At 38.8% G+C, this 24,845-nt stretch overlaps 1 protein-coding gene across 11 annotated transcripts in view; it reads left to right on the top strand.

The window, feature by feature from the left end:
• The window catches only part of ROBO1 (roundabout guidance receptor 1), a 709,821-nt gene that overhangs the window by 496,718 nt on the left and 188,258 nt on the right, over window positions 1-24,845 (top strand). Inside the window, exon 1 of one of the 11 annotated variants that reach the window (XM_030471692.1) lies at window positions 21,406-21,478. The exons of 9 other annotated variants lie outside the window; for them this stretch is intronic. The gene's annotated coding sequence lies outside the window, so the exon portion shown is untranslated. Of the gene's footprint in view, window positions 1-21,405; window positions 21,479-22,581; window positions 22,617-24,845 lie in introns of those variants that run through there. One more of the 11 variants, XM_030471691.1, reaches the window with a different exon arrangement.

Here is a 24,845-nt window from a genome sequence, read left to right as displayed (position 1 = left end):
TTTGGAATATTTTTTCTGTAGAAACTTTCGGAGTTAGACTTCCAACACGTTTCTGAATCATCTGCTGATTTGAGTTAGTGGGTATTTCCAGAAAGTACTGGGTTTAGTAATACCTTATTTACCAGTAAACGTGACATTATTTTTGTATTTGCAGCACTGAAGATTATTTGCCTTTGAGTCATGTTACAGGCAGAGCTTTGATTTCCATTTCGTCCCACATGTAAGCTCTCAGAGTGTCCTTTAGTGATTTGTGATCAGTGATTTTAGGTTTTATAAATGTCTACGGAAAAGCTAAAAATGCAGGTCAACACCTGACAAAATAACAGTAATAATAATGAGGAGGCTGAAAATTTTCTGGATCCCAAAGTGCTGTACAAGTTCTGTATTGCACTGTTAGATGTTACAGAAATATACACTTAGTGTAGGAACTGTGTAACTTTGGTGTAGAAAATCTATGCCTACATAAAGAAAAAAGTTGAGTATTGAACTTGCCGTATTTCTTTCTTTATTTCTCTGCTGAACCCAAAGCAGACAAACGTCTTTAATTTGCTCAGCTTACAGTTTAGCACTTGAATGCTCCCACTGGCAGTAGTGCTTTTATCAGCATAAGATGAATTACTAGGAACAACGTGGGCCCTCTCCAGAAGCTATCGGTAGAACTGGCTACCCTGGATTTGGAGAAGGCTGAGGTTCTTAATGACTTCTTTGCCTCAGTCTTCACCAGCAAATGCTCTGACCACACCACCCAAGTCTTGGAAAGCAGATGCAGGGACTGTGAGAATGAAGACCTTAGGCCCACTGTACGAGAGGATCAGGTTCGAGACCATCTTAAGAACCTGAACGTGCACAAGTCCATGGGACCTGATGAAATCCATCCACGGGTCCTGAAGGAGCTGGCGAATGAAGTTGCTAAGCCACTGTCCATCATATTCGAAAAATCCTGGCAGTCAGGTGAAGTTCCCGATGACTGGAAGAAGGGTAATATAACCCCCATTTTCAAGAAGGGCAAGGTGGAAGACCCAGGGAACTGCAGACCAGTCAGTCTCACTTCTGTGCCTGGCAAAATCTTGGAACAGTTTCTCCTGGAAAACATGCTAAGGCACATGAAAAACAACGAGGTGGTTGGTGACAGCCAACATGGCTTCACTAAGGGGAAATCCTGCCTGGCCAATCTGGTGGCCTTCTATGATGGAGCCACGGAACTGATGAACAGGGGCAGAGCAATTGACATCATCTACCTGGACTTGTGCAAGGCATTCGACACTGTCCCGCATGACATCCTTGTCTCTAAATTGGAGAGACATCAATGTGATGCATGGACCACTCGGTGGATAACAAACTGGCTCGATGGCCGCACGCAAAAAGTTGTGGTAAATGGCTCGATGTCCAGTTGGAAACCTGTAACGAGTGGTGTCCCTCAGGGATCGGTGTTGGGACCGGTCCTGTTCAGCATCTTTGTCGGTGACATGGACAGTGGGATTGAGTGCACCCTCAGCAAGTTTGCCGACGACACCAAGCTGTGTGGTTCGGTTGATACGCTGGAGGGAAGGGATGCCACCCAGAGGGACCTGGACACGCTTGTGAGGTGGGCCGATGCCAACCTTATGAAGTTTAACCAAGCCAAGTGCAAGGTCCTACACCTGGGTCGGGGCAATCCCAGGCACTGCTACAGGCTGGGCAGAGAAGAGATTCAGAGCAGCCCTGCAGAAAAGGACTTGGGGGTGTTGGTTGATGAGAAGCTTAACATGAGCCGGCAGTGTGCGCTTGCAGCCCAGAAAGCCAACCGTATCCTGGGCTGCATCAAAAGAAGCGTGACCAGCAGGTCAAAGGAGGTGATCCTGCCCCTCTGCTCTGCTCTTGTGAGACCTCACTTGGAGTATTGTGTACAGTTCTGGTGTCCTCAACATAAAAAGGACATGGAGCTGTTGGAGCGAGTCCAGAGGAGAGCCACGAGGATGATAAGAGGGCTGGAGCACCTCCCATATGAAGACAGGCTGAGAGAGTTGGGGCTGTTCAGCCTGGAGAAGAGAAGGCTGTGTGGAGACCTCATAGCAGCCTTCCAGTATCTGAAGGGGGCCTGTAAGGATGCTGGGGAGGGACTCTTCCTTAGGGACTGTAGTGGTAGAGCAAGGGGTAATGGCTTCAAACTTAAAGAGGGGAAGTTTAGATTAGATGTAAGGAAGAAGTTCTTTACAGTGAGGGTGGTGAAGCTCTGGAATGGGTTGCCCAGGGAGGTTGTGGATGCTCCATCCCTGGCGGTGTTCAAGGCCAGGTTGGACAGAGCCTTGGGGGACATGGTTTAGGGCAAGGTGTCCCTGCCCATGGCAGGGGGGATGGAACTAGATGATCTTAAGGTCCTTTCCAACCCTTACTATTCTATGATTCTATGATTCTATGAAGGAATGTTGCTGGAGAGAAGTTCCTTCTCAGATGCAATACTTCAGTTTGCAGCTTCCTTAATACATGTGTTATTTTTGAGCTTAAGCACTTAGATACATAAGCATTTGTATTAAATTCTTGATAGTGATAGGACTTGTAGTGATAAGACGAGGTAACGGGTTCAAACTGAAACAGGGGAAGTTCAGGTTAGATATAAGGAAGAAGTTCTTTAGTGTGAGTGAGGGTGGTGAGGCGCTGGAATGGGTTGCTCAGAGAAGCAGTGAATGCCCCATCCCTGGCAGTGTTCAAGGCCAGGCTGGACAGAGCCTTGGGTGACATGGTCTAGTGTGAGGCATCCCTGCCCATGGCAGGGGGTTGGAACTGGATGATTTTCAGGTCCTTTCCAGCCTGAACCATTCTATGGTTCTATGCTTACTTCCTGTGTTACTGGCTCTGGCTGTCCAACTAAAATCATATTTAAAATAATGAAGTTGTATTTTAAAACACAACTTAAATTTTTAAAATACAACTTAAAATTTTTTAAAATAAAAAGTTGTACGTTTAAAAAAGCCTAATTCAACTTAATAACCTAATACAACAGTGTGCGCTGGCTTTTGCAAGTAGCTGTTAGAATTTTGTTGTGGCATATTTAAGTAAAGTATTTTAACACACGTAATTTTGCAAGCAAAAGATAGAGAGGGAAGAGGTGTAGCAAGAACCCAGTTTGTAGCAGTTCTTTGTCTCACCAGGTAGGTGAAGGGGAAAAAAATCAGCACCACTTTGGCTCTGTAGCATTGAGTTGGCTTTCAGACCAGCTAAAAAAATGTCACTTTCCTAATATAGCACAAGACATTTCTTCTAGGTGAGGTATTGAAAAGGGAAGCAAAGCTGGTGTGCCTTTGTTGTTTTAGCTTTTCTTTTATCGTCATTAAAAATTAAAACCAAATCAACCACGCAGAAGTTGAATTGCTAAGCAAAGCAGTCATCTTGAAAGAATTTCTGCTGGAAAAGAAGAATTGTCTTCCTTCTAGTTTAGAGCTTTGGGAAAAAGCTTCCACAGCTTGCACTTTATTTGGTTTTATTACCCTCACTGGCTAGCTTTGTGTCCTTGACTTTAAAGGCATATATGCACTGTTACTAACAATCTTCTCTGTGTAAACATTTGAAGAGCAAACAGCAGTATCTTGTAAAGGGTAAGTGGAGTTTCTGAGGTGAATATCCTGTAGGTAATGTGGACTTGAAAGAGCATTCCAGCAGAGCTCTGGCTTTTCCAAGGCTATCTCCAGTGCTCAGTTGTCCTTAGCCTTGCTCAGAATTGTGCCATCAGTATTTTCTTCAAACTGTTGGAGAAGCAAATAAACCTTGCCTTTACTGGGATTAATTTGCTGCAGCCTGAAGCAGCAAATCTCTTCTGGCAACCATTCATAAGCTGAGTAAGCAGCACCCTCACATCTGTTGGCAATGTGAGTTCACCACGGAAGCCAGTATCTGAGAAGACATTAGAGTGTCCAGAATGGGAGATGGACTATTAGTCACTTACAAGTGAGAGCTCTGAAATTGAACGCTTTGAGTCAACTACTCACATGGTGGAATATGAATATGGTATTTGTTGTTTTCTGTTTCTCCACTATTTATGTAGCTCAGCTGGAAACCCAAAGATTATTAAGCTAGAAGAAGCTTGGCCAGTTACTATTTACTTGGTTCAAATAGTATTTTAGTGAATCTACTGAAATTTTAATCAAAGCAAATCTTGTCAGGAAAGTTAGAGGAGCCCTGATTTTTCAGAGCTACTTTAAAACCTAGCCTAAGTAATTCAGTAAGTTGTGTTTGGGGATTTGCTTTTCTCCTGGATGGCCAGCTGTATCTTACGAAATCATTTTAAAACATTATTCCTTGTTATGAGTCTTTGGTCCTCCACAGCAGTGCTAGACTAAACAAGGGATAACCCTGAAAATCAAATTTAGGTTCAATGACGTAATCATGTTGCATACCTCGACACTTACTGCCTTGAGTCATTTCCTTCTCCAGCTTAAGTATTGCACAACATTGATCATCTTTATTATTAAACAGTGCTTTTAAAAGGTACTTGCACTTCATCCGCACGCTGGTAAAGACCTGGTGCAGTCTTGGCAATGCTGCTGCAAGATCCTGGAGACGTGGTGTTACCTTCCTGCTTGGTTATTGTGCACAATGTTAGTATAGCACTTTGCCTTTTTGTATGGCATTCTCCTAGCTATAAGATCAGGATAGTTTGGAAATGCATACTGCTCCCACCAAGATATTTTGACTTAACTTCAAAGTAGAAAATGTTTTCAGAAGACAAATTGTAGTCAGTAACAGATAAATTACACACATGTATTCAGTCAAGAAGCAGCCTAGTTGCATAACTGAGATTCATGACCACATTCACGTTTTGATTTGTTCTTTAGTCAAAGAGAACTATCAGCAGCCACTACAGCAATGGGGGGAAAAACTAAAACAAATAAATTTATTAAATATGTTAAACAAATGGAACCCATCTGTTTGTGAGCATTTGGCGAGCCAAAGAGAAAAAATGTTTTGAATACATATTTTTGAGTGAGTTCATTGCTTAGCTCTACAAATTTCTGTCAAATCGTGGAATACGATATAAGCTGTTGAAACTTGTCAGATTTTATGTTCAAAATAAAAAGATATGATTTTCCTGTAAGGGTTTGGGTTGCGTGTTGTTACTAGCGTTCATAAATTATCCCATGATTAAGAAAAATGACGTGGGAAACAAACAGCTTTACACTGATGGTGAAGCACGTAAGTTAGTGACTCTGTTTTAATAGAAGATTGCTTTGTACATTTATCACTTCTGTTTCTAAAATTAGGTGGTTCCAAATGGATCTTTGGTTTTGTGTGTAGTTAGTCTCTTTTTATACATTCAGTACAGCCTTTACTTATGTTTATACCTCATTTATTTTGTTTAAGAACTACTTATGTGCTTTTATAATTTACTTTTCTATTGTTGCTGCCAAATCCTGAAAAATTGGTCCCTCTAGTATGCTGTAGCCATTAAATACCAGTCGGTTGCAGAATATCATTTGAACTTATTAAAATGTGATTCATCTGGTGCCAAGTTTATTCATAAGCCTTGTGCTGGGCCAGGCATTATACATCAAGGGAAAAAAATGCAAACTCCCGTGGGTAGAGTTGGACAACTAAATTCTGTGAGGGTAGTTAACTCCTATATACACTGGATCCAGAAGGATGCTGCTGTCCCTTTTCTCTTCTTCTTCACTTACGTTTTTTCTTAAGTGGCCAAGGGAGCAGGCACTTGAACATGCGAGTGAGCAGAACTTCTGTGGTCCTAATCCCCTAATTAGACTATGTTGCACAGATGGTATTTAGATTCCTTTGTGTGTGTGAAGAAAGCATGTGGTAACAATATTCATGAATTTTTATAAGATCAAACATGCTACGTAGGTTTTGCTTGCATATTTCTGAACCTTGTCTTTGGGCCAGACCACTGGGTGGAAACAAATGTGGAATTGAACCTAAATACACAATGAAATTCTTACCAAATCACTTTACAGCATGCAATAAATAAGTGAATGCATTGCACCACACTAGTGGTATTTGTGACAAGGCAGTGATTTTTTCATTATCTTGGTCATTGACCCCAAAAAGCAAAATTCATGTTACTTCACTCATTCCAGTGTTATATCCAATAGTATATTATAAAGGAACTATGCTTTACTTTTGTTTGGAGTAATAAACACTGACAAAGGCATACTGAATTTTCAGGTTTGAAATATATAGTACATTAATTTTATGTAGAATGATTTAAGCATTTTGGACAGAGGGAGATGCATTAATATAAAAGCACTTGTATTTGGAAGTCAGTTTTTAAAAATATTATCACATAAATGTCCCCAATGTTATATATGAGTAAAACAGCACGCTTGCTTTAAAAATTACTCCAGTGATGAGTGTTTTGCATTTTCTTTTGCATCACCCGTGGAACCAACAAATAAGACATAAATGAGCCATCATAAAAGCTGAGACTTGCTGTGTTTAAATCTTACATTAAACTTGCCAATTACAGTGATAGTTTCTTATACTGTCTGGCATTTTATGGTGAGATTGGAATAAAATTGCAGCTTTTAAATTGTCCAAGGTGAAATTCCAGTAAATGAAATGTGAATTTTCCACGTTGTTTTGATAAAAACCTGATTTATCGTGTTTTGTTACTGTTACAAAACATTTGAAGTGTTGAAGAGATTCTCATAAGAACTTCAAAGGAACAAATGAAAGAAAGAGACATGCAAGCAACATTCAGAGTGCAGAAGCAGAAGATAAGGAGAGGTAAAGAAAAGTCAAGAAACAGTGGTTATAAGAAAATGTTGGGAGTGCTAACAGAATTTGAGAGAATGATGTACTGGTATTTTTAAAGTAGAGAGTGGAGATTCTAGATGAACAGAGGAGTAATGATGCAGGTGGAGAAAAAGAGTAGCAGTAAGTTTTGCTGTTATAAGTAAGAAAGATGAATATTGTCTGTAACATGCTTTTAAAATACCTTCAGGGATGGTGGCTCTGCCAGTTCCCTGGGCAGCCTGTTCCAGTGCTTGACAACCCTTGTGGTGAAGAAACTTTCCCTAATATCCAATCTAAACCTCCCCTGTCCCAGCTTGAGGCTGTTTCCTCTTGTCCTGTCACTTCTCACTTGAGAGAAATGATCAGCCATCTCTTCTCTCCATTCTCCTGTCAGGCAGTTGTAGAGAGCAATAAGGTCCCTCTGAGCCTTCTCTTCTCCAGACTAAACCCCCCCAGTTCCCTCAGCCGTTCCTCATCACACTTGTGCTCCAGGCCCTGCACCAGCTCCGGGGCCCTTCTCTGGCCCCGCTCCAGCACCTCAATGTCTCTCTTGCAGTGAGGGGCCCAGAACTGACACAGGATTCGAGGTGCAGCCTCACCAGTGCCCAGTGCAGGGGGACAACCACTGCCCTGGCCCTGCTGTCACACTGGTGCTGAGCCAGGCCAGGATGCTGGTGGCTTCTTGGCTGCCTGGGCACAAGCTGCTCATGTTCAGCTCTGTCGATCAGCACCGCCAGCTCCTTTCCCATGAGCAGTTTCCAGCTGCTCTTCCCCAAGCCAGGAGCATTGCAGGGGGTTGTTGTGGTCCAAGTGCAGGACCTGGCACTTTGCCTTGTTGAACCTCCTACAGTTGGCCTCAGGTCTGTCGAGATCCATCTGTAGAGTCTTTCTAGCCTTAAGCAGATCAAAACTTCCACCCAACTTGGTGTCATCTGTAAACTGACTGATGGTGAACTTGATCCCCTTGTCCAGATTGTAAATAAAGGGGTGAGTGGCTAAGACTGTTTTATATTTGATATTTTCTCTGCACAGAAGGAACTCTATGATTCCTTCTGTGCCCTCTTGAGGAGACAGGCTCCCCAAGTGTTACTAGAAATAGGTAGCTGATGGTTTCCATCTGAATGATAAGTTACAAGTAATGAAGTTCAAATTTCAAGTCTTGATATGTGTGCTGTCCCACATTTGAGAATTTTGGATTTTGTTTCCAAGTTACTGTTTTTCCAGTAGAAGAGAAAGGCTAACATTTGTTTTGTGTTGAGAACTATCAATTTTTTTTAACAAGTGACTCTGTACTCTTCCTAGACAAAGTTTATTAAGTCATTTTATATTTACTTTGATTTGTTCAGTGTCATGGTCATAGCAAAAAAGTGTAGGAAGTTAAAGGAAGCTCTTTCTCTTAAACATGTAAGCTCTGTTGTTTCATGTATTTTTCTAAAATGCCTAAGAAAGTGTTGGTGGTTTATGTGCCCCTGAAGCAGAGGTGTGGAATACCTTAACGTGGATGTTTATCACGTGGCTACTGTCACCATACCATAAACAAAGTTATAATTGGTATTTGGTAACTGTTGGCATTGCCTGCCTTTTGTTAGCTTGCTGCATCCTACCACGCTTTTTCTCCTGTACTGAATATTATCATTTGCGTAAATCTTATTTTCAGAAGTCTTGTGCAGTGATTGCAATAGGAAAAGCAAGAACACATTTTCACGTTATCTCAAGTAAGTAGGCTTTTGAAAGAGCAACTCTGGTTTGTAATTCTGATCATCTGACAAGATGCTAGAAACAGTGAACTTTTAGTGAGGTAAAAATGGCCATGCAGCTCTGTTAGCAGCAGGGCCTTTGTTGTTTTCCCTTCCCATTAGTCCAACTTTGTTACTGTTTTCATTCTCCACACTGAGAAAACAGAGTGGTTATCTCGTGGTGCCCTTTCGTGGTATACATTGCATATAAAGCATGCCCACAGTGGTAGAGCTACTGCATTAGCACCATGGCAGGGGCCTGCTGGAGTGGGAGATGGGACACGTCCCACGCTCTGTTCATTCCAGCTGCCAGGAATGGAGGTGAAAAAATGAAGAGATGAGTCAGATACCAGATGGAGTTACAAATAGAGATTTGGGGCAGTATGTATTAAAATAGAGATTCAAGTGTTCTCCTTAGGCTGATAGGGAATGAGAGTGCATGCTGGTATCGAGTACCACTGAATCAGATATGTAATGCAGCAGACTCTTTCATAGTAAACCATTCAATATCCCTCCAGAATATTCTTCTTGTGTATTATACTAGTAGTAAAAATATTCCAGAGGGAATTATTGTGTTAAAAAGAAGTTCTCGGTTTAGTGAATTGATGAGTAGAACTGCTAAGGTTTTTCTTCACTCACTTCCAGGAGACAGACAAATGTTTTCACAGCATAAGTGAAAAAGTAGGAAAACCTCTGCAAGAGATAAAAACCTTGGGACTATGCCACAGTCATAGAATCGCTCATTGAGGGGACAGATCCTTGTTTTGTGTATCAGGTGCATTGCACAAAGGTGAATTAACTCATTTTGGAGGTAGTCACACTGGGCAGGAGGAAGATCACTGGGTTAGAGATCAGATTTTGCTGATTCAGAAGCTTGTTGGCAAGGCTTCCACTATTTAGGTGTCTGATTTTTAATCTAAATAAAGAACTATCAGGGCTGGATATAAGCATGAAAGGAACCTTGAAACTGATAAACTTTTCACGCAATTGTGAAATCCCGGTGGTATTGAAATGTTTATATAGTAGCCTGGGAAAAGAAGGAGACCAGGTGCAGGCATACTACTGCAGACAGAGCTTCACCTGATGGACAAAGAAATACAGACAACCCAGAAATAAGATCTAACAGTTTAGCTAGCCCATCTATTTGTCTTTTGGCGGAAGAGAGACAGCAAAATCTGATCTCTCCAGAGGGAGATAATAGTGCAAATGAGACAATAAATCCTTCTGAAAGTCACAGTTGCCTCAGTTCTCTTGAAAAGGTGGATAAAATAAATCAGACATGTAAGAATAACACTCTTTGTCAGATAGTTTCTCTTTTGTAAAGGAAGGAGAATTTTCAGATTGAAGGAAATGAGACAAGGGAAGATATTTTTAATTGAGTCTGATAGCTTAATGGTTTTATGAGTAATTTAATGTTTAAAGAAGTTTTTAAGACAGATGAAGCGAGAAAAGGACTAAACGACTAAATACTTCAGTTCTGTATCCTTTTTCCTTTAATAGTGAAAGATATGGGAAAATTTAAAGTTCATAATAAAATTAAATGGCTAAATTGTAAAATCATCTACACAAAAAGGAAACTATATTGGCTGTTGCTCAATACTGTGTAAAGTAGCAAGAGAAGAAAAGTATTTTCAACTCTGCATTAGCAAGGAAAGCTACAAAGAAGCTTATTTTAAAAAGCAGAGTTTGAAAAGTGTACAGCATCAGCAGAAATATCATATGGTTTCTGGTGGAAAACTTTGAGAGACTTTAAATCTGAGAAGAAATAGTTATTCTGCACACAATTTCTGGAATTCTTTCAATATTCTTGATATTGAAGATGTTTGAGTTGCAAGAGCAAAAGTTGGGACATAATTCAACAAGTGGGAAAGCCAAGCTTGAAACCACTAAGTAGGTCAGAATTTTATGGAAAGTACCACATGTCTTTGGATCGTGTCTTGTAAAGCAGTGATGTTACATACAAATCTTCTCTGCTCTACAGCAGTGATAGCATAAAAAATGTGAGTTTTATATCCTCAAGAGTGAAGCAAACCCCAAAAGAGCAGTCTGTCTTTAAATTAGTCTGTGGTTTATGGTAATGATCCATTATTATGAATTTGTGTCTTTGTAAGCTGCTGGCGAGGAAATCCCTTACAAAAGGAGAATCCAAGGTGCCTGCTTTGGTGGTGGGGTTTAAGATTGTTTTCCTCAGCATTTCTGTTACTTAATGACAGGGAGCTTTCTGCTGAACATGCCAACTTAAAATATTTTATTCAGCCTGATGGATTTTTGGCATCCTGCTCTGAATATGGTTTTACCCTATTACTAGTCTGATGAAAACTACTGCATTTTGGTGTTAGGGAAAAGGGATTAACCCGGTATTGCACATGTCTGACTTGCCATAATCCTTGTCTTCAGGATGTTGTTTCAATAATGAATATGGGAGTGGGATCCTCAAATAGTATGGAAGAGAAATGGAAGGCATAGTGAATGTGCAAGGTCATTTGTTTTCAGTTTTGGAGTTCGTTCGGGATGGTGAGGGTTTTTTTTAATTTATCAGGTGAATATTTGATCATACTTTATTCCCTCACCCTTTTAATGATACTGTATTTTAAGGAAAAGACACGTTAATCTGTCATTAAATGACAGACAGTTCTTGTGAGGGTGGTGAGGCACCTGAACAGGTTGCCCAAAGAAGTGGTAAATGCTCCATCCCTGATAGTGTTCAAGGCCAGGTTGGACAGAGCCTTGGGTGACATGATCTGGTGTGAGGTATCGCTGCCCATAGCAGGGGGTTGGAACTGGATGATCTTAAGATCCTTTCCAACCCAAACCATTCTGTGGTTTGATGACTTCCCCCCCTCCACCACCACTAATTTTAAGATACTGTCACCTTTGCTCTTGTGTGATAGCGTGAGTTTACAGGTATGATATTAGGACCAAGCAAAGAAGATAAAATAATGTTAAGTTCGCTATTGGCTGAAGCTTATAGCCCTGCAGTAGAATGATGAACAGCATTTAAGCTGAATAACAGAATTGTCAAATATAAGCCATGAGCTTACAAACCAAAAGTGACTGAAAATGAGAAGGTTCATGAGGGTATCAGAAGAGACTGATCATCTGATGAGATTCAGCTAAAAGATATTAATGTTAAGTAGATAAGGAAACATCTGTGCCATTGTTGAAAGACCTGGTGAGACCTCAAGTGAAATACTGTATACAACTTTTTTCTCACGTATTCCAGAGACATGAATTGAGATTAGAAGTGGTGCTAAGGAGATCTACAAGAATGACTGGAAGAATGATGAATGAGGGTTGTAAGAAGAGACTATAGGAGCAACTTTGTTTGGCTTAGTAAAATTGAGAGCTAAAAAAGTTATATGAATGGTGTAGAAGAGGAAGGTATTTCTCACTGTTAAAAGACTAGACTTTACCCAAGAACAAATTAATAGAACATGATCCTAAATAAAACCTAACTAGAAATTTAAAAAGGGGAGTTCATTGTAAGAGTAGTGAGGTTTTGCAGAAGCTTTCCTATTGGAGTACTGTGGGTAAAAGTGTCACTTTCCTAAGATAGATCTCAGTGAATATATTAGAAAGTTTATATACTCTGTATTGGACTAGCTTTAGTAATTCAGTACATCTGTACTATTAATTTGTTGTTATGAAGTACATGATTTGTAAGGATTTTTAAATGCAAGGGACATTTAAAAAATAATAGCTTTTTAAAAAGAAAAAATACCTGATTTAACTTGCATTTAATTAAAACAGCCACAGTGTAAAGCAAAACCCTGTGTCCTCTGGGTAGAATACTAGGTAGTTTTCATTGGAAGTGTACAACATGTACTGGAAGGAGTACTACACTGTTGCCTTGTAACATGCAGTTAACTGTTGTTCCTTTTGTTCCTAGCATGGTCTGAACATGGATAATTACAGGTAATGGAAGACAGCTGTGATGCACCAAACATACTTTTTCCCCCCTTTTCTCTTTTGTGTGAGTGGGTAATGTTTATGACTGTCCTTGTCCCTGACTGCGAAAGCTATAGTTAAAGTTGCAACTCAAATTCCATTGTAAATCTGTGGTTTTATTCCATTATGGATTTTTTCTTTGGAGCTTAAGCCTGGTATTTTATTTTATTTTATTTTATTTTTTGGGATTTTTTTGTGCTTTTGACAAGTTTGCTGTTTTTTTCTTTGGCTTGTAATAGCATACTCTAAATACTGGAGTAGTGTGCATCAAGGAGCCCAAATACCCAAGTTATTTTACAATCTTTTTTTTTATAGCGACATTTCATCACAAAAAAAGAGGAATTTCTATGCCACTGTCATAGTCCTTTTGTGCCTATTTTGTTGAGCAATTCTCATGTGTTTATGATCCACATCGACAACTAAGTAAATCCAGCATTTTTTTTCCTGTGTATAATCGATATGATAGTTGAAGCATTTGTTTCTGCTTTCTGTGTACCAATCCAAAGAGATTGCAGGGGCCAGGCATTCTTTTGTTTCATGCTAATGGATGTCTGGATAACTGTTTGAGTAACCTGGTCACCTCCGTCAGAAAGTTTAGTCACCTCTGTCAAATAAAGTGCAAGATAAATTCTTTTTTGCATTGATGGAACTTGTTCTAAGAACGCCTTATGTACAGAGCCATCCTGCACGTTCCAGGTGCTTTTAATTTTCTGGGTGTTTGTAAAAGGAAAATGATCCATTCATCAAAATAGTTATTTATTCTTTCTCACCAAACTTCAGATTTACCATATTTCACATTTGGATCCTTCTATATTGCAGATGTTAATTGGTTAACTAAGTTAATGGATCAAGCTAATAGATTCTTTGGTGGGAGAGGATTTACTAAAACGGATACAATCCAACATACACATATTGTAGACATTAAAACCTCAAAGGAGATTGTTATCTACAGGTAACATTTTTGCCGATTGTTCCTATTTAATCTCTGAATAGTAAATATAGCTAGTTTAGTATAGTTGCTTCCTTTCTTTTTACTCACCATTTTATAGGGTTTAGTTTAAAAGGCTCCTTCTCTGAGTCACTTTTTTCTTTAAGAGGAGTTTTAATGATTTTGTCTGTGAGTATATGCATACGTGCCCCCTGCATAATACTTTTTGTTTTGAAATGCATCTGCAGCTAGTTGTATGCTGATTACTTTCCTACATGCAGCATTTTCTAGCCAAGAGGGTATTACTCTTAGGTAAGTCAGTCTGAGCCTTCTGAAGCTTTCAGTTTGTGCACGAGAAGCGAAATGGAAAAAGTACACAAGTACTCCTAATGTATTTCCTCTGAAGTGAGGGAACTCCACTGCTAAATTCATATTAGCACTCAGTTCTTCACCTCATAAAATCTAGCTCAGTTGCAATGATTGCTGTCTTTAGAAGGAAAAGGTAACCAGTTTTTATGGCGAAGATAAAAATATGAGTAGGTTTTAGACAGGAGTGGGTTTGGTACTTGGGTTTTGTTTGGCTGGTTTCAGTGGAAAAACTTTCCTTCTCAGAAAGACTTATTTGCATTTGGGTTTTGGTGTGGTGTTTGTTTGTTGTTTTTTTTTTAAGGGCTCTGTTTCACAAATTCAGGTAGAGCTTTGTGTTAAATATAGGAAAGCTATTACTTTATCTGAGTATCCACATAGTCTAGAATGAAACACTGGTAATGATAACTAGATTTACTTAGTGCCGTGGCTGCCCACCTCGGAGCAAAGAAGTACAGCCTAATTGCAGTATTCTTTACTGGATTCCTCTTGTGATTGTATTTACAATTTCAATCTCCCAAGTGCCATTGACACAAGTTTTGTATTTTCTGTGGGTCTTTGCTTGGTTACTTATATGTCAGAATTGAAACTTCTGAGGCAGAGACGAGTGACAAGGAACACATCTCATCAGAGAACTTTCTTCAAAAACCTGTCCTTTTGTTATCAATTCTGCTCCCTTGAGGATTTTCCAAGGTGTAACAGGGATTTTTTAATGCAATTGTTTAATTAAAATCAAACTATAAAATCTCTATCCTAAATCGACTAATTCAGTTTCCTATTCCTAATTCAACTCGTTTGGCTTGGCCTAGAGATACTACCTGTTGATGTGGTGCTTTCTTTGAGATGGCCTCAGTTTCTCCTTCTTCTATCCTAAAGCTTGGTCTCTTTAGGTTATAGTCTATTATGTACGAAGCCAGCCAGCCAGTATAACTGTTCATTTCTGAAGAGGAACAGCTTATATTGTTGATTATTTAATATTCACAGTGCTCAGTGGTGTGCCTGGCTGACGCCCAGCTACCAGGGTGTATTTGACCTGTAAAGATGAAAGTCTAAAAAAGACAGATCCTATAGGGAGACTTACAGAAAAGAATTAACTCTAGGTTGAATTTCTTAAATGAATTAAGTTTTCAAATATCCATATATATATTTCAAATACATATTTCCTTTGTCTACTACAAAGGTGGAGTAGAATTAACCTTACTGAATAACTTGTTTATTTTTGTAATGAATTAAACAAAGGCAATTGACCTGATAGCTGAAGCCTTGTGAGCTCATTCCTTGAGAGTGGCATAGAAAGGAACACACAGAGGTGGAGAGGACAGCTGATGCATGACACCAGTGAGAATTGAACTGTTGCTGAAGTTGTATAATGGAACATAATAAAACATCATCTCGGAGCTGATGCCTGTTGAGGTAGCACAGTGATGTGTTCATCCCAAGCTGAAAAAGCGACGTTCTTCGGTTTTGTCTTGAACATGTGAAGAAAGACAAGCCAGTGTCATTCTTCAAGCAGAAAACCAAGCCTGAGCTAAAGCTAGTGCTGTTAAGCTGACTGTCAGCTGCCTTATACAACTCAACAGAGTTTGAAGACAGAAAAAATGAAGTGCTATATTTTGATCACATTAACTGGAGCTTTTGGAAAGTGCTAACCTAGTACATGGAATCAGAGAGGAAACTTACCTGCAGGATACTTCTCATCTGATTGTTGAATAATGTTTAGACTTAGGCATAAACAAATCTGTTCTTCAGTTGGCAGTTTGCTGTAATTGCACAGCTTAATAGGGTCCTTCTTAGAATAGACCCATTGTCTGTCAGCGCAGCGTGGACTCGGGTGAGATGACAGGAAAAACCTTGGTTCTGTGCACCACAGCAAGAGTAAGTCAGATGTTTCCATTCCTGTCTGCTGGAACCAATTTTTTGCAGCCTTGGCTTTTAGCATTTTAGTAGCAGCTTCTAAAAGATTGGTATCTAATGTGGTGGCTAGGAGGGTGGTCTGGTTTAGTAGCTGCTTGATGCAATATCTAACTTCCTGACTGGTGTCTTTTAAAAGGGAGAGAGAATTGTTTTGTTGAATTGCTGAGAGGATTATGCTGTGAGAATTAAGAAGAGAAATCTTCATGAGATCCAGACCTTTTGTTAGGGCTACTGATATGTATGCTAAAATCAGTGGGATGCGCTTGTGAGCAGTAACTCTAATAGAAGACACCTGAGAACGTCAGATGTGTACCCGGGCACCTAGATGTACCCTGGTTGATAGATAACCATGAAACATGTAGAAGGATATGTAGAGGCCGATGTGGTTATCTTCTTTGTAGCTCGATCATGCATAATAGGAGGGAAAGGGAAAAAATAAGCCAAAACATTCCTTCTTTTTTCCATCCAGGTGAAAAGGCTACGGACTCTGGAATGTTTTTGTTTAGCCGTTGTTTTCTTGCTCCCTCGCTCCCTATTGAATTCCAGTGTTTTTCTACAAAATGGATTGTGAAAGCTTTTCTGTCTTCTTCTCAGAATCTGCTGTTGTTTATTAACAGAAGAAATTGAACCGTAAGAGAATAAAAATACAGTTTGAATTTCAGTTATCATTATAGAAAATATGTATTTTAATGCATACAGATTACATTTACAGATTATGCTCTTACATCTTCCAAGTAAGTAATAACTAATTCAGATTGTTAATCTTTTTTACACAGGTTGTACTGCCATAGATAGTAAGATACCATTGATCTATTAATGTTTTGAATAAATCAAATTTTAATGTTACACCCTGTGCTGTTCTTTGTTTCTTTTTTTCTTTTGCTAAGTAGCTTTTCCTATGTACTGCTTTTATGAACTTCTTAGAGTTTTGAGTACATCGTGGAACTTGCATAGATCCTTACTCCCATAAAAATGGACTTGTCTTTTGAAATCTCCTCTGTAGATTGTGGAGCTGGTATGTCAAGAGTTATGTTGGTTTTGGCCAGCAATGAATTTTAATCATTCGACTTCACTGATACCAAGGTTGCTACTCCCAGCATCCCAAGGGCAAGCTTTTCTGGACAGTAGAGTTGCAGAGTTATCCATGAGGGGAAAGAATGACAACAAAAATATGGTAAAACTTTGATTTGTATATGCAAGGTGAAGAATCTAGAGCTTGGGTGTTAGATGCTAGTTTGATTTTGTAACTCCAGAAAGTAGGTTGGTTGGTTTGTATTTATCCCTTTAAATGGAGCTTTGTTTCCTAAGTACATTTCTGAAAGAGTAATCATGGAATTTTACAAATAAAAGTGAACTTCAAGGGGGAAGGTTGGGGTATTTAAAGACACTTGAGGGCCTCCGGGGTGGATGTCTTATGTGACTTCAGAAGTGCCTAAGCAGACATTTGGATGAGTGGGTAATTATCTATGGTGGTCAAAAATGCTTTTGAAAGCGTGTTGCCCACTGATCAGCATTCATGCCTATATGAATATTTAGCTTCTTGTAGCACTGTTCGTAGGGATCGCGGCACCTGACTGCCACTCAGCTTGGGCCAAGTAGATAGGCTGTTTCTCAGTATCGAACTGTGAGAACTTGCCTAGCAAGGAATTGGGTAAAGTTTGGAAGATGCTGGGGTATAAAATAAGTCCATGAGATTCTGATGGCTCCTTTTCCTGGCTACTGCTTTGCATTCAGATAGTGGATTCCAGTTTATAACAGCTCATATATGTTTTTGTCCATCTCCGCGTCTCCCATGCTCCCCTCAACTTAATGACTTTTTTTGTCAATAAACCACAAACAAGCACTGGCAAAACCCCAAGTCCAATATTTATGTAAAATAATGCAAGGGAGATGCAGCTGAATGTGCTGATTTTCCAGCATGTTCGGTATTTTTTTTGTCTGCTCACTGAGCGTGAGATAGAATTTTCAGCTAGCAATTTCAGATAGACTTTCATCTTGCAGAAGCCATTTTCTGGCAATTCAGGGTGTTTGCAATATTTGGATGGGCAAGCTGGAGACATTGTGTCTTGGTGCAATGCCTTGTCACTCTCTTAGTTAGCAAGGTGCCCTGTTTGAGGCTCGAAAGTAAAGCACCAGCTTAGTAAGGAAAGGATCCTTTGTTATGCATGTATATGAGTGCGCTCATGCACCTGTGCATATACACTCTCAAATTGAGGATAAGCATTCTTCACCTCTGCTAAATTTATGTCCTTTCAGCTTCCTTGCCAGGTTTTCATTTGGCTCAGCTTGTTCTTTCTGGCTTTGTTGGTCTCATCCAAGAGAGAAGTATCTTTGTCTTTTGAAGAATAAAGAAGTTACCTCAAGATTTTATTATGTTTTTACTGCTTAGGTTTGTAATAACAATATACAGGTTACCGCAAAGTATTACTGTTTAGGTTGGGGAGCATTCGTGTCTGAAGAACCTAATGTTGTGCTTTGAATTTTGATAACCATATTATAAGAATAGAAAATTGATGCTACGGTGTAAACACTGCAGGCCCTGGAATACAATAAAACTGAGCTTGGTTGCAATTCCAGCATGTGTGCAACTTACTGCAATTGCTTTCTCTCTGACTTGTCATCACCTGCTGAAATGAAGAGGAAAATCTCAGTAGTCTCGATTCATATCTGAAGGGTTTCGCTTATGCTGAATGTCAGATGAAGTTTATTCTACAGTGAGGGAGAAAATGATAGTATGTTTTTTTAAAAAAATTATAGGGTTTCGGGTTTTTGGGGGTTTCTTTGCCGAGAAAGGTTGTGCCAGATGATACTTAAGGTCTCTTTCAACCTGGTATTCTATGATTCTATGAAAATTAAAATATATGTATAAAAGACAAAGCACATAATAGTTTGGATCACTTTTCCAGGCTCTATTAATTATCTTGAAATAGATATGATTTTTATTTCTATTAAAATATCAGAGAACAATTCTATTGTGTTCGCTGCAAAATCGAGATAAGAAAGAGGATACTGAAGCTGTCCAAATCTGTACCTTCCATGAAAGATACCTCTAAAATCTTGAATTAGATGTTTGTAATTTCATTTAATACAGTTAACTCATTTTCATTTACTAAAGATAAATCTTATTTAGTGTCACAGATGATTTCTTTCCGTTTTCTATGTTGTTTAAATTATTTTAAAGCCTATTTCAAAAGTACTTTGACTTGGAGGTAAATCCAAGTAGTATTTACCTTTTACCTTCCTTATTTCAGAGTCACAGTTCATGCAAATTTGGTTATCAGTGAATTAATACCATTTACTACAGATAAAAGATCCAAATCAGTATCAAAAGGTTAAATGCTTGTGTGAATAACATCTGGATGTATTTTTGGAAGAAGCAGATATTAGCGCATAAGACTGAGAATGCATGCTGTTATTTCCATGTCATGGGGAGTAATCAACAACACAAAAGAAACGTGATTGCCGTGTAGTTACCACTGGTGGTATTTTATACTTTCGCACAGAAGGCATTGCTTCAACAACCTTCTTTGTGATGCATCTTATTTCAGTATCATTCTTCATGTTAAGATAGCAGAGTCAAAAGTCTTTGATGAGTAGAGATGGTATAAATGTTAGGCATGCTTTGTTTTGTCTGCTTGTAAATGGGATATAAAACCAGTTTGGATATTGGATGAGATTTAATACCTAGAAAAAAAGGAAGGTTTTTGTATTGTGCTCTGGAATTCTGTCATACCACTTTCTGGGACTCACTATAAAATGTTTGGCTAAGATCACAGGTTCAACCACTTGCTTGTGATGCTAGCACTCACCGGACTGTCTTTTACACCCTAGCCATGCTTCAGAAAACATCTGCATGTTAGATAGAAGAGCCAAGTATTTCAAGTGTATTACTCTATTCTAAGCTTTGCCCCTTTCATCTAGAAGAAAAGACTTTTTTTTTTTTCCAGGATTTGGAAAGTACATTCTTTCAATTCCCCAAAAATATTTTCTGAATTAAAATACTTGAAGAGCCATCAGTTTAGTCTCCTGCCAGCTGCTCATCTCGAATGAAGCAGAACAAAAGGGCTTCCTTTAAGCCAGAACTTTGCAAGTTTGCCTTGGTTTTGAACTGGGCAGTGTAATTTCTGCGTTGGTTTTTTTTTTGCTGTAAACATTCTTGTTTCTGTATGTAAGGTTGCAGAGATGTAATCACTACTTAATATGGCAAGAGAGAGTTTTCACAAATGTATTTTAGTTTTTGTCTTGCTCGACACCCTGCCCTTTGTCCTTGGCTTGCTGGAATACCTTGGTTTCTCCTCCGCCGATGTGCTTTTCCTTTCTTTGTTCTTAGCTCTTAACGTACGTATCTCCTGAGACGGCAGTCAAAAAGGGAATTTTTTACTGCTTCCCATCCAGTAAATCTAAAACTGATTCAATACCTGTAACATCTGGAATAATACCGTATGTGATGTATTGCTGGTTTCAAATCTTACTGTTCTTTATTTGCGTCTAGTTAAGGACATAGTTGATAAAATTACAGCCTAGGAAATCTGCTGTTTAATAAGACTTCTTTGTGTGCTTTTTTCCTCCATTTGGCTTTTATTCCTCTATACAAATCCAAAATGTCTTGGAAGTCTTCAGACAGTGATGGCAACTGTCATGGGTGAGAGGCATCACAGCCCATAGCAATCTCTCCCTGCCATTCAGCAGGCGGAGTGGTCGTCCTCAGGGCAGGGTGGCACTCTGCTCTTCCAAGCGAGCCCTGCAGCTTTATTAGAGTGCTTGAACCTGGTAGCCATTAACTTTTCCTATGACAAGTCCACCCAGCAGGATTTCTTTAGGTTAGTATGACAATTGTTGCATTTGCAGCACTAGTGAAATATATAATTTCCCTTCTTCAGTGGTGAACAGCAATGTTCAGAAGTATTTCACGTTTATTTTTATCAGGGCTTTGCAGGAGTGATACTTTCAAATGCACAAGCGGAAGCTGCGCTTACCTGCCTGGTTTCGATAAAAGTTCCTGTTTTGCCTTAGAAAATCTTCTAAGATTTTAGAAGATAAAATGTAACTGGCTACATTTAGTTAGTACGTCTCTGTTTTCATTAAACAATAACAATGAAAAATAAGTTTAGATTTTTAACATAGCATGAAGTGTTGAGTAGATAGCTGTGAAAATCACTATCATCTTTACAGCTACTTTTCACACTACTAGTTTACTTATGCTAACTGTGAATATTATAATTTAGTTACTGCTAATGTGTAATGGTTGTTCAGATAGAGTTCTCAAAGGACAATAGAGATCTCAAAGGACTGACTTATTTGTGCTTCCTGCTATTTTCTCACTCCATATAAATCTCAGAAATGCAGAAGATGCTAGAGTCATAGAAAGTAGAGAGTACTGCTTCCTTTAATACAGGTTTATTGGTTTGAAAAAAGTTATAAATCCAGGTTTCAGAGAGAGGAATTTTCTGCGAAAGATCAGAACCCAGGTTCCCCTTCTGGCTTCCAAGTGCTGCTTATTCTGTACATTAGAAATTGAAGATATGGCTACTGCTATCTGTTTCTTTTTTTCTGGGACCTTATTTCTACACTTGGGATGAAGGAGGTTCAGTGGAGCCTGCGAGCCTGTTTAATGCAAGTCACAATGTGAGGTATGTAGTGGCAAATCATGTGTTGAAAGTTTTTTTCTTTAACAGCTTTCCTTTTAGACAGCTATTGTGAGTGAACGCGGGCAGTTGGTTTCATTTCAGCAAAATGAGACAATAAGAGTAAGTCAAGTTGTGAATTTTTCCTCATCCTCCCAGAGTGTGTGGAGTGGAAACAAACCCCGAAGTTCAAGCTCATTTTTCCATTTTTAGTTGCATTACTAAAATTTGCTTGGACAAAAGTAAGTTAATACAATGTTGTTCAAAAGGTAATGTGTTTTCTGTAATGAAAATGAGGACAGTAATGCGTCTTTTAAATAGGATTGATTATTTATTGTTAACTCAGTTAACTCAGTAAATAATTGATTATTTATTGACACTGTATAATTGTTTTGTTCAAATATGCACTTGCTTGTCCTTCAGTTTTTGCACTTCATAAAATGCTAGAGTTTGTTTTCCCTCTGGCAAACTGCTAAAGTGCAAGCAGTTTTTGGCTTGAAAAACCAACGAAACAGTCATCAAATCTGAATTCACAAGAAGGTAAGCTACTTACTGGTACACGTTGCAAATTATATTTGCCTTCTCAATCCCTGTTTTGAATACTGTGGATTGATTAACTATTCATGTTTGGAAGAATTTTACTTAGCATAGTATTTTTGCATTCAAGCAGTAGATTAACTGGAAAATGAGTCATTAAACATTATTAACATTTAGTTTCTGCTAGGTAGAGACAAGCTTGCAATAGCATTGTACTTCTGTGACTGTAAAAGTGAACCCAAGGAAGGATGATGTGCTGGTTTATGTTTAGAAGAGTTCACTGTGGTGAATGGCAGTCTTTGCCTTCACTGCAGATTTTAGTGGTTCTAATGAATCTTTTGTCTTCATCTTTCTATTCTATGATTCTATTTTCTTTATTCTTCTTTACAAAGCCCTTGGTCATCACATAAAGGAAACCTGCACAACTGACTATTAATGTGAATAAGTATTTAACAAAACTTAAGATTATTATTATCCTTGCTTAGACTGATCCTGTTGCTTTCAGTTTCAGAACTGAAGACAACAACCTAAGAAAATAATCTCTCTTACAGTCATTGGTTTTTTGTGTTGGATAATCTTTACTATTAATTTCCCCATTTTTTTCATTTTAATACAGTAAAGTAAGTCAATTTATAATTAAATGTCTATTTTTGCACAATGATGCCACATCTGGAGGTGTGTTAAGAACAGTGTATTTCCTTGCCAGGATGAAAAAAACATATGGACACAGAATTGCAGTGAAAAAAGTTCAACATTCTCACTTCATGCTTTCCTGTCAGTATAAACTTTTGAGTGCAATATATGAAGTGCGCCTTTCAGATATAAGGAAATATTGCTTAAGAAGTAAGTGTATGTAATGCTGTAGACTAAAGACTTCCATGTATTTTTCATAGTGATTCATTATTTGAATATTATTATGATGCTTTTTCTTATCCCCCCCAGTCAATATTGCCAAATGATAAGAATTTAGGAAACAAAATTATTATGAGTGTATGCAGAGAATATATTGCATATAATCCACAGGAGTTGATACTTTCTGTCTCTAACAGTATTTGGCTGGATATTATGAAATACTCATTGCTGGGGAACTTAAGAGTCAGCATCTGCTTAGAAGGACTCAACTCTGAAAATATATTAGAAGCTGTTGAGTGTTTGATCTGGTAGCACTTAGTAGGTCAAAGACGTTTAGGGGTCACTGCACTTGTACAGATAAAGACATCAGAGTAACCAGGGGGGTAGCATAAATTATTATTTCTACAGTAGTCCTGCTGGAGGATTAATCGGTTAGCTTTATCGGGTTAGTTTAACAGCTTTTAGGGCAGTCAGATGACTGAACTTCTTCCACTGTTTATTTAGGGTTTTTTGGTGGCGGGTTTTTCTTGGTATAAATGTTCTTCCAAGTTACAGTGAGTGAAAGGGATGTTTTGTTCTGTAAATCCTATTATGAACCTTGCCCTTTCCACTTTCTCCATTTGGAAGCATTTTGTGACATTTAATGAGCTTGAGCACTGGATGAAAGAAGATTTAGACTTCTCATACACACGCCGCTGGGCTTGCAGCAGCAACACAGACAAAAATGGAAGTACATCGTAAAGATGTAGAGGGTTTGCCACAGGTCTTGCCCGGGCTTCCTAGCAGGCTATGGAGAATGTGTGGCTGTTAATGTTTCCTGCCTGGAAGTAGCGGCAAATCGTCAGGCATCTGTTTTATCCTAGTTGCACTTAATCACTCAGTTATGTGTGCAAAGCTATTGCACAGGAGTTGAATTTTGCATATGTTCAGTGGTTTTAGAAAAAAACAAGTTGTGCATCTTTCTCTTTTTGAATTGTCTTCCGCCCCGTATTTGTTTTAATGTCTTTGTCTGTCCCCAAACCAAATACTCACTATTTAGAACAGCAGAAATGACCTGCTGTTGCTCGTACAAAATGCCAAATTAAAGACTGAGACAAGCTATTAGTAGGCTGGAACTGTTTACTGATATTTACGAGTTCTCAGATGCCATTTGTTATACCAGAGCAATCACAGCTGAAAGATACGTGCAGGATGTACAAAGTGTAGCATGATGTTGTGCCAGCTCAGCTTCTGCACGTCTGGCAGAAAAACTGCAATGATCTGTTGCCAAAATGCTAACAAGGGCCTATGTATCTTTTCTGCTGAAATATTTTTCTGAATCACCAGTGATCCATGTGGCAGGCGCTGATTTCAGAATGCTTTGTTCATGCAAAATCCATTAAATCACAGTCTGAATTCCAAAGTCATATACTCCGTCATCCCTCATTGCTCTTTCATCATCTCAGCAAATGTAAATATTGCAACATTTCTTTCTAACCAGTTCCTGGATGGAGGAGTCGTCCCCCAGGCAATCAGGGAGTTAGTCTTGACATTTGCGTGCACATCCATGGTGGTGTGTAATTTGACCATTTAGTAGTGGGGTAAGTGACCTTTACCCGTTTTGAACCTTAGAGAACCGTAGCTCTTGCCTGGACAGAGGTTGGCCAGTTTGCTTTTCTGACAATTCCATTGTACTTTTAGGCAACATAAAGGCACCTTCAGGCCCAAATATTTACACCATTATAAAAGACTCTTGTGCAACATTATAATCTTATCAAATATATTTTTACACAAAATAATTGCCAGTAATTCAAGATACAGTCTAATACTTTGTAAGCACCACGAGGTGTTTTGCATGGCGAAGTCTACCCTGATGCGTCCTGCAGTGGAGGTGTTGCTGAAGATGGGCTGGAAAAGCAGGATTTTAGACCGCTTTTCAGTTTTCTGTTTCTTTTTAACCACAAAAAAATAGTATCCCAGTGGGTGAAAGTTTTGCCTCATTAGTCCTTGGCAAAACTCAACAAATCAGTCGTATGACCGAGACCGCCTTCTAGAAAAAACTACCATGAATGTTATGCAAAAATAAACATGCTCCCCTTCTTTTTCTTAGGATGTTAACTCTCCTGTTGTGCCTTTCCATCTCTCCTGCTCTCTCTCATATGCATATTCTCTCATATATGCATGGTCAGCATATGGTCATTTGTTTCCCGAAGTTTTTTTTTGCCTGGTTTATTTTTTGCA

The sequence above is a fragment of the Strigops habroptila genome, chromosome 2, assembly GCF_004027225.2.
Source record: "Strigops habroptila isolate Jane chromosome 2, bStrHab1.2.pri, whole genome shotgun sequence".
NCBI lineage: Eukaryota > Metazoa > Chordata > Aves > Psittaciformes > Psittacidae > Strigops > Strigops habroptila.
This window is presented reverse-complemented; position numbering and strand designations above follow the sequence as displayed.